This window comes from Engraulis encrasicolus, unplaced genomic scaffold, assembly GCF_034702125.1.
Source record: "Engraulis encrasicolus isolate BLACKSEA-1 unplaced genomic scaffold, IST_EnEncr_1.0 scaffold_71_np1212, whole genome shotgun sequence".
Lineage (NCBI taxonomy): Eukaryota > Metazoa > Chordata > Actinopteri > Clupeiformes > Engraulidae > Engraulis > Engraulis encrasicolus.
In genome coordinates, this window is record NW_026946049.1 from 54,305 (window position 1) to 65,216 (window position 10,912).

Sequence of the window (10,912 nt, forward strand, 5' to 3'; positions counted from 1 at the left end):
CTCGCCCCAGCTCTCTCCCAACCGTTCTACTGAACTGCATATGAGAACAGTATTTAAACCCCACAAGTGTATTACATCATGTAACAAACATGGTCAAAGCATCAGTGCCTCAGTACAAGAATACATTCACAAATATGGTCAGTTCAGCCTCTAACTGACTAAGTCAAATATGGAACTGGTCACTCCATGGGCCTACCCAACTCACTAACTCCAGCCCAAGTGGCTGTGTGACAATCGACACTTCTATAGCTCAGTTTACGACAGGGCAGCTGTCTTTGGTGGACCCACAGAATGTCTCCAAAAGTCTATTGCTGGCAGAGAAGCACATTTGAAGGCATAACATCTCTAAAATGAAGCTAGTTTACATGCAAGATATGATCTGTTAATTTCCAATAAATAATTGTAAATATTAAAGATGGCCTCTCAACGTCATTTGATTAATATTGCTGTGTTCCCCATTGTTATTGAATGTGTTACGCGTTGGTCCTGTTTTAAAAAACGTTCTGGTTGCTTTGTTTCAAGCCGTTTTTGAAAGCCAGCAAGGTGGCTTGTTGAGAAACGAGAGGGTGTTCCGTGTTTCTCGTGGAAATGCGTCTCTGATTGGCTCACTCTTCCAGCTCTCGTAGAAATGCGTCTCTGATTGGCTCAGTCCTCCTGTTCTTGGAGCGAATGTAATGGGAAACAGAGTCGCCACTTCCCCGGGTGGTACTGCACTATAGGGGCGCCAACGGAGGCGTGCATGCTCCATTCAGGGCTGTGCTCTTTCGACAGCGACCCCTAGGCGAGCTGCAGGCACGGAGCAACCACAGTGGACTTGCTCTATGGATGAGGCTTTGTGCTGTGTGTGTACCTGAGAGTAGCAACCAGCTGATAGCTAAGCTAAGCTAGATTTCGGGCCACCAGACCTTGCTTGTATTGAAAACAAGCAGAAAAAAATTACTCGACATGTTTTTAGAAAAATGGGTCGACATAAACCTTTGTGGCCAACGCCTTCTTTCGACGTGACGAAACACAGAAAGGCTTTCGTGATTCGCTCGTTTCTCTGCATTATTGATGTAAATTGGGAAACACCGGGAAACACAGCCAGGCGAGGTGACGCACCGCTATGAGGGCCTTGCAAGTGAGTTTAACTTGGGCTGACCGTCCGATCTTCAAAAGGAGTGAGTAAAATTGTGTTTAATCGGAAGTTGGCCTTTAATGAAGAAATGTTGGCTCAACTTCGACAGCAGTGAATGAACAAAGCCAGCGGTGCTCTCTCCTTAACTTTTGCCTGCACGCCCTTTAAGCCAGAAGACATCACCGCTGCGCCGTCAAAACACTGTGCAACCACCTTATCCAGGCATCCATTTTCCTCCAAATATTGATGAGAAGACCTGCAATGTCGTTGGCTCGTTTCCCACTGGTGACATCTTCAAATCGAACAAACCGTTCCTTGACACCTGTCTCCGTCACGTAGCGTAGAACCAGTGCCAGCTGCGCTGCATTACTGGCGTCTGTGGTCTCTCATCCACCATAACAGAGACAAACGGTGCTTCGTTGACTTCCCTGCTGATCTCTCCCATCACTTCAGCGATCAGGACATTCTGTATCTTGCCAGACGTCCCAGTAAAAACTTTGTTAGTGGACAAGTGGTACTGCAGATCCGTGTTGCTTTCGGCAATGGATAAAGAAGTTCCACATAAATTCCCCTATTGTTAGACCCAGCGCTTTCGTCATGTCCTCTAAATGATAGTTCCTGTTTGCCCAGAAAAATCACAGTCTATCAGTCTTTTCAAAATGTCCCTGTTCTTCTTCACCTTCTCGTTGTCACGCTCCGTTTCTCTGCGTGCCTGTTCGCTAAGCTGTAGATCCACCCGTTTTTTTTTTTTCTCAGAATGTCTTTGACAGCACCGTAGCTCGCAGATAACCGGCTGTGCTCCCTGCCGCCTTGGTTAGGCAAGCCAAATTGGCAAACCCGCTCTGGCTCCAAACACCGTGGCGATCAGTAGCAAACAACAAACATTCCCAACAATAGAGTTTGCCGTGTTCCTTGGAGCCCGTAAGCCAGGGGTATCGCTCATAATTTGCCGACTGGAAGTGGTGGACAAAACCTTTCCCATCTTGTGTAAGAATATTAGCTAAATCCAGAGTTAGCCGACCTTTCTTTACGATGTCCAGCTTCTCAGAAAAACTCCTCCTGGCAAATGGATGCAACAATAAATTTGCTATGCCACCAAATCAAAGTCTCCTCCTCCTCCAGCCATCAAAGTTTTTGTATGCACAAAACAACTACTAATAACTCTAATATTATTGTATGAAGTTCCTCAATATTCGTGAATTCTAGCACCAGCACTCATGTCATTTGTTTTTAGCATCAGACAGCATCAGAACTTGAGTCAGGTCAAAATCTACCCAATCATTGAATGTGATTAAAATGATGTATGAATTTGTCCGCTTAGAGCTAATCAGGCCACATAGGCCTGCAGTGGGCTCAGTGTTGCCAAAAGAAAATCAGCCAAAGTCGCTATGGGCTTGCTGAAAAGTCGCTAGAAGTCGCTAGATGACGTCATGACGTTACGTATGACGTCACAATGTCACGCACGGCGCGCTGATCTACAGAAAACGTGCCCACATGCCTTCGTCCACAGTACAAATGGGTGGTGCTAGCTACTTTTTGGAGATCAGAGCTTATCTGCAGCCCCGCTTAACCGTGGGAAACGCTTCTGATGGCGGCGCAGAGTCAAAATTATGGAGAAGGGTCCAGCTGCAGTAAAACAGTTCCACCCTTAATGCAAGCACGCCCATGGGCGTTCCCGGCATTTGCCGTATTGGCCAATCGTGAAGGGATACTGCATGATGTCATTTTCAAGGCCATTTCCGGATGAAGGCTCCATGTTTGTTACAAAGATATCCCGTGCAAATTGTTATCTTCCAGAGAAACGTTTCACTGAACATTCCACTGACATGATGTTCTCAACAATTTATGTAAGAAAGTGAGATAAATCACACGTTTTCTAATCCCAAATATGTCTTTTGCTTTGTCTTCCCGTACCTCGGACATTTACTGTTTAGGACTCGTGTCGCTATGCACAAATTTGTCATAGCAACGTACCAGGTCGCCAAAATGTCAACACAACGACGTTGACATTACCTTACCTAGCTGTGTGTGTCGAGGTCACTGTTAACACTGTGTAGGCTATATGATTAAACATCCTTTCCAGGATATTAACACACCCGGAAAAATAATAATAATTAAAAAACCCTTTTTGGCGAGGTTGTTCACTTGGTAAGACGTGATATAGGCTACTTAGAAAAGTTTGAAACGATGTAAAACATCAGCAACACATTCCCGACTTTTTAAAGTAATGAGTGTCACCTCACCACATTTATGTGGCAATGTGGTCAGCTTGGAAAGAGCAGATATTAATGAAAAAATATATGAAATAGTATTTGAAATAGCAATAGGCTATTTGTTTGTTTTATTGGAGAAAAACAATTTCTTCATTACCATAGGCCTACCATATAGCCGGGGAGCCGAAGTCCCAAACTTGGGTTGGACCTGACATGGCTTGCCATACTTTTTATTTGTGATTTTTTGGATAGTTCTATCCCTTAGGAAAAATAATTGGAGGGTCTGCTCGGGCGGAAATATCGCGAAAAAAAGTTGTGCCTATTTGAATGTATGTACCCTTCCTTTTTTGAGAGAAATTTCTGAAAAATGAAAAATGACCTTAAATCCTTGGTGGCTTGGGTAAGCTGTCAATAAAGGCTTTCCAGGTGCACAGGACATACATGTTGACAACATTCAATAGACAAAATATTCTTAAACCACATTTCAATAGGATTTTGACTCGATTTTGTGTTTAAAAATTAGGCGTTTTTTCACTTTTTTGCTATATTTTCATCTTTACCTCATTGGCAATCACGTTTTTCTTCATGTTTTGACATTAAACAATATGCCATTCTTTTTATTATGAAGTATAGTGATACCACAACAAACACTGTGAAAATACAACCAAAATCAATGGATCTGCGATGACTGTAGTGTATGTACCCTTCATTATTAGAGAGAATTTTCGGAAAAATGAAAAATGACCTGAAATATTTAGTGGCTTGGGTAAGCTGTCAATAAAGGCTTTCCAGGTGCAAAGGACCCATCTACTGATGATATCCAATAAAGACAATATTGTTAAACCACATTTGTACATGATTTTGGCTCAATTTTATGACCTAAAATTAGTCGTTTTTTCACTTTTTTTGCTATATTTTCATCATTTCTCCATTGGCAATCAAGTTTTTCTTCAAGTTTTGACATCAAACAATATGCCATTCTTTTTATTAGGCAGTATAGTGATACCACAGCAAAAACCATGAAAATACAACCAAACTCAATGGATCTGGTGGGGACTCCAACTCTAGTTGGTGATCAACAGGCCCAGAAAGTCAATAGAATTTCAGCCTACAATCAAAATGCTGAAATACATGCTGAATACTGAGCAATATGACACACACACACACACACACACACACACACACACACACACACACACACACACACACACACACACACACACACACACACACACACACACACACACACACACACACACACACACACACCTAATTTGAAGATCCTGCAAAGATTCCCACCCCAGGTAACACCCTGCACACCGTACATGTTTCGTACATACCCCACACATACATAGGCCTACTTCCTGGATGTGACACAGTGAGCTTTTTACACAGAAGGGGGCAAAGGCAGGCCTACACAAAGCCTGGAAAGAATATATTTTCAGGAATCACATAACCCATTGCAGTTTGCACACAGGGCAAACTGTTCTACATAGGACATCATCGCCAGCATGCTTCATACACTACTGGAGAACATGGAGCTGAGGAACACATATGCACATTTTTGGACCACAGTTTGGCCTCCAGCACCATCCAGCCATAGAGTCTTTGTTCTAAACCCCACTATCTGAGACTGTACAACCATCATGTACTGTGGATTACCTCAAGGGTGTGTGCTAAGCCCTCTGCTCTACACCCTATCCACCCACAACTGCCTCTTTCTCCTCATTTGCTGACACGTCGCACTAATTATGAATGAAGACAAGACATACTACAGGAACAAGACAAAACATCTTCCGCCGTGGTGTAACGACAATTACTTCGTATTGGACTCCAAAAACAACAAGGGAATCATTGTGGACTTTCACAAAAACAATCACAGAAGTCACAGACCCCTCTGGTGACTCATACAGTGGTGGAGAGGGTCAGCAGCTTTAAATCCCTGGAGGACGTGTCCTGGAGTATTCACATGGCCTCAGTGGTCAGCAAGGCTCAACAATGTCTCTTCTACCAGAAGAAACTGATGGGCTACCAAATCCTGAAGCCACTGTTGGTCAACTTCCACATCTGTGCCATCAGAGGACAAATAGGCACTCCAGCATGTGATGACAACAGCTCAGAAAATCCCTGGGATGCCTCTACCAGAGATTAGTACTATCAACCACACGCACTGTCAGGATGTGGACACCAAAAGCAGAAGAAGCGCTGAAATACTGCTTTGAGTCCACAGATTGGTCTGTTCTGCAGCTGCTGAAACATGGGGGAGTTCCCAGTAGTTTGGTACAAATTTGTGTATGTGCATGTTAAATGGGCAAACATCCTCTCTACACGTTTTAATGTCATCAACGGGGTATGACGGGGGAAAATTTTATCTCCAGCCTTATTCAATGCTTATATGGATGAAATGAGGTATGACAAACACGTTTTATAGTTGGTGATAGTTGGTGTTGACTAATCACTTGCTATATGCAGCCAACCTTACCATTCTATCTCCAAGTAAGAGTTAGTTCCAACAGCTCCTTTATATCTGTTCTGATTATGAGGTAGAGTTTGACATTGATAACAATGTTAGGAAGAGTGTGATACTGTGATTAAAGTTCCCTCCTGTCTATCTATCTAAGAGCTGGGAGTAGCAAATGCCACAAAATATCTGTGGTGCATCCTGCATCCTGCATCCTGATGGCTGAAACTGATAGCGCAATTAGTTGATCCAGGTCATAGCTCTGTTAGGGACATGTCTATGAGCTGGGAACACTGGTATAAGTGCCTTCATTAGCTTCCCTGTTTATATGTACTGTATGTAGGCTACTGTATGAAAGTATGCTGTTGTGAAGTATTTTTGTACTGTGCATTTCATGTATCCCTTTTGGTCCTTAAGCCTGTAACATTATTTAAAACCTGTACAAAAGAGGTAGCTGAGCCACTGCAACACATCTTCAACAAGAGTCTACAAACAGGTAAGGCACCTCTAGATAGTGCCTACAGTAGAAGACCTCTTCTCTCATACCAGTCCCCAAAAAGCAACACAACAATGATTACAGACCAACTGCTCTCACATAATGAGAACATTTGAGTGGGTACTGCTGCTCAACAGAAAGAAAACCCAGGTTTGCCATGCTCTGGATTCCATACAGTTTATTTATCAGGATAATGTGGGAGTTGTGGACGTTATCCTGTAACTGCTACATAGGGAAAATTCTCACTTGGACAAAGGAGACAGTGAGAATAATGTTCTTTGATTTCTCTAGTAGTGCCTCAAACATCCAGACACTTTTGCTGAGACTAACTTCTGCAGATGGTGGATACAGCTCTGGTGACCTGGATAAATGACCCCAGTACATCAGACTAAATGACCTTACATCACAAACTGTGGTCAGCAGCACTGGAGTGCCACAAGGAATGGTGTTCTCCTTGGTGTTGTTCACCCTATGCCACCTACTTTTGCTACAGCACTACCACATGCTTTTGCTATACCTACCACATGCAAGTTTCCATAATGACACTGCAATTGTGAGGTGTATCAAGGGTGGGTAGGATGGGGAGTACAGGCGACAGGTGGATAACTTGGTGCCGGACCAACTAGCTGCAGCGGAATTCCATAAAAACTAAGGAGACGGTGCTTGACATAAGGAGAACCACCCCTCCACTCTATCAGAAAGGGTTCTACACAGTGTGGTCTAAAACGTCAGCATCGGAAAGGTCTCACACACTGTTGTGTTGTATGACCACCCTTTTCTTAAATTATGATACAAATTTGGTGTTGTATTGTCTTAATAAATGTATACCATGTCTGGACTTACTTTCACCAAGTTTTCACCAATGCAAGATCTTGTACTGATGATGGTAGAGTCTGGACACTATATAACACCTTCTCCAGCATATCCCAAAGATTCTCAGTGAGGTTGAGGTCTAGACTCTGTGGTGGCCAATCCATGTGTAACAATGATCGCTCATGCTTCCTGAACCATGATTTTATAATTTGAGACTTTTTTTTAATCCATTGATATAATTGCATATTGATTCAGCTTTCCAAATACAAAGTATTTCAGTGACTGTTGATGGAAATTATTTAACCCCTCAAACAGACTAGCATATTTTCTATGACCTCATATGGTCATTTCTTTAAATAAGTTTTAAGAAGTTAGAAACAAGTTGTTGCACCTATTGGTTCAGGGAACACAATTGGTATTAGCCTCCTCAGAGTTTAGATCTCTCATTCAGATTCTTGAGGTTGGTTGGAGAAGGCTTTACATAGTGTTCAAATTCTACCATCATACAATACCTTGGTAAAAACTTAAAGCAACACTAGATGGAAAAAGTCCAGATATTGCAGATTGAGTGTGACCTTATAATATGCACCATATGCATTTTTTGCCTGCCTGAATTTGATACATATTATTATGGTTACCCCACCCTCTGGAAGATGAGGGCCCACAACTTTCAAGCTATAAGTGAGCTTATTCCTGGTAATGAATAGGCATTTAATCGCTAGAACCTCATCTCCATGGCATACTGCTGTATGTATAGGTGCTGTGTGTATATGATGTGTATTACAGAACAGTATGTGTGTGGTTGTGTGAAATGCCTTATGGCTAAATGTGTGTTACATGTTAAATATGTTGTGCAATAATATGTATCATGTTTTGCATTTCTATTTATTTCTGCTGCTAGAGACCTTAATTTCCTTCAGGATTGATAGTTATGTACTCAACAGTACACACAGTGTATCTTTCAGAATTTTGAGAGTAGTCTAGGCTTTCCTCTGGGTTACTGTGCCTGCAGATGGCAGAAGGTGTTGAATGGTAGTTGTGTAATTCTGCGGTCTCCCCCTTCTGTGAAAATAGCTCACTGTCACATCCACAAAGTACAGAATGTACGGGTGATGTACTGTGCGTAGTAGTACATACGTTGGGGGGGCGGGGGGGTGTGTGTGGGGGGGGGTGTCACCTGGGATGCAAATCATTGTAGAATCCCCAGATTACTTGTGTGCGTGTGTGTGTGTGAGAGGATGTATGTCATTGCTAAGGGTACAGTGTGCTTTTCAGCATTTTGATTGTAGCCGGAAATCCTGAGTTTCCGGGCCTATTGATCACCAACTAGAGGTGAAATCGCACAGATCCATTGATTTTGGTTGTATTTTTTAATATTTTTTTTTGCTGTGGAATCAGTATACTGCTTAATAAAAAGAATGGCATATTGTTTGATGTCAAAACATGAAGAAAAACTTGATTGCCAATGAAGAAATGATGAAAATATAGCAAAAAAGTGAAAAAACGCCTAATTTTAGGTCATAAAATTGAACCAAAATCATGTACAAATGTGGTTTAACAATATTTTCTTTATTGGATATCATCAGTAGATGTGTCCTTTGCACCTGGAAAGCCTTTATTGACAGCTTACCCAAGCCACCAAGGATTTCAGGTCATTTTTCATTTTTCTGAAATTTCTCTCTAAAAATGAAGGGTACATACACTACAGTCATCACAGATCCATTGATTTTGGTTGTATTTTCATAATTTTTGTTGTGGTATCACTATACTTCTTAATAAAAAGAATGGCATATTGTTTGATGTCAAAACATGAAGAAAAACTTGATTGCCAATGAGGTAAAGATGAAAATATAGCAAAAAAGTGAAAAAACGCCTAATTTTGAAGCATAAAATTGAGTCAAAACCCTATTGAAATGTGATTTAAAAATATTTTTTTCAATTGAATGTTGTCAGCATGTATGTCCTGTGCACCTGGAAAGCCTTTATTGACAGCTTACCCAAGCCACCAAGGATTTCAGGTCATTTTTCATTTTTCAGAAATTTCTCTCGAAAAATGAAGGGTACATACATTAAAATAGGCACAACTTTTTTTCGCGATATTTCCGCCCGAGCAGACCCTCCAATTATTTGTCCTAAGGGATAGAACTAACAAAAAAAACACGAATAAAAAGTATGGCAGGCCATGTCAGGTTCCTCCCATTTTAAAGCACTTTTGAGAGTTTGGCTCCCCGGCTAATACTCCATGTCTGTCTATGATTTAGGAGTGAGGTCACACTATTGAAGCTTACCTCTTTATCCAGGAGAGGTTCCAGATTGGCCTGTCTTAATTCAAAGGCCATCAGAAAACAGAGAACATTTTTCCCAAGCAGCAAAACACGTTTTCTGAACCAATTGACACGTTTTTTAACGGTGTCATTAAGGTGTTGAATAAAACCAACGTGTCCAACACGTTTGTGAAACGTTTTCTTTGACACGTTTGCAAAAACACCTTTTAAAAACGTTCAATACACGTTTAGGTTTAGTGTCAAATGACACGTGAAAATACCAACGCATCTGACACGAAATCTGAACGTACAAATTTGGTGTCAAAAGACACGTTTCTTAAAACACTGATTTGACACCAAATTCAAACATGCAGTTTTGGTGTCAAAAGACACGTTTTTTAAAACACTGATTTGACACGAAATCTGAAAGTACAGATTTGGTGTCAAAAGACACGTTTTTAAAACACTGTTCTGACACTAAATTCGAACATACAGATTTAGTGTCAAAAGACACGTTTCTTAAAACACTGATCTAGCACCGAAGTCCAAATTGTTTTTGTCTGAACTGGATGCAGCTGTGCAGCTCGCGGTTGGGCGGTTGCTAGGCGACCGCTCTGATAAACTGAAAATTCACTTCTTTTGCCTGACCTGACAGACCTTCACCCTCTTGATTTCTCCGTAAACTTTGACTACTTTATCCTTCATCTTTCATATTTTCACCTTCTTTGACGTTACCCGCATCCTCTTTACTACCACATATCAACCCTCCTTTTGACAATTTCTCTTTCTGGATCGACGACGTGAAACTTCAAACGTGAAACTCCGGTGAGTTGTCATTAGCATGTCGCTAATAACATTTACTCATTAAAAACAATGTGGACTTTTAGACTGTAATGAAACGTGGTTTCCATACTTCTAACATACCGTTACGAACATTGTATTGTACTGTAGACTATTATTTAAGATTACTACAGGTGCCACTTCTGTATTATTTTATTAATAAGGTGAGAAGACATAGAAGTATGTGGATTAGATTTTGTTTCATATTTCATACACGAGTCCTTTGAACCTAACGGGCATTACAGTGAAATCATCGCGACCAGCAAAGCATGATTTTTAGAGTGGGCTCATGCAGCTGCGGCCCATTATATTTGTCATGAGCATCTTGTTGAAGTTATTTTTTTTATGTTTCAGGTGAAGCCAAGGCAAGCGCCCTCTTCAACATTAACAGAAAGCCCAGACACAGACTGCACTCCAGCCCCTGGAGCCCAAGTGGCAGCTTGTTTTAAAAACAAATAAATACATGCATTGCACATATGCTTTTCTTCTTTTGCATTGCTAGGCTAACTAAGGGTATAATAATAACAGTAGTAATAATGGTAATGGCCTCATAAATGCTATAGGATAAAGCATAGGTCAAATTGTAAGCCCCTAACAGAAAAAGCAAGCCCATAAGGCGCTGCGGCAGGTTTTATGGTGTCAAAAATAGGTGTTGAACACGTAATAAAACCCAAATGTACACCTTATCTGTACGTCCGTGGACGTGTT

The 10,912-nt window shown here is 41.3% G+C and overlaps 1 long non-coding RNA gene across 1 annotated transcript; it reads left to right on the top strand.

Moving 5' to 3' along the window:
• The first annotated feature begins 10,020 nt into the window (after positions 1–10,020).
• Positions 10,021–10,677, top strand: LOC134444771 (uncharacterized). The gene is made up of 2 exons (XR_010034100.1): positions 10,021–10,189; positions 10,559–10,677. It is a non-coding gene; the product is annotated as an uncharacterized LOC134444771 (long non-coding RNA).
• The last annotated feature ends 235 nt before the right edge of the window (positions 10,678–10,912 follow it).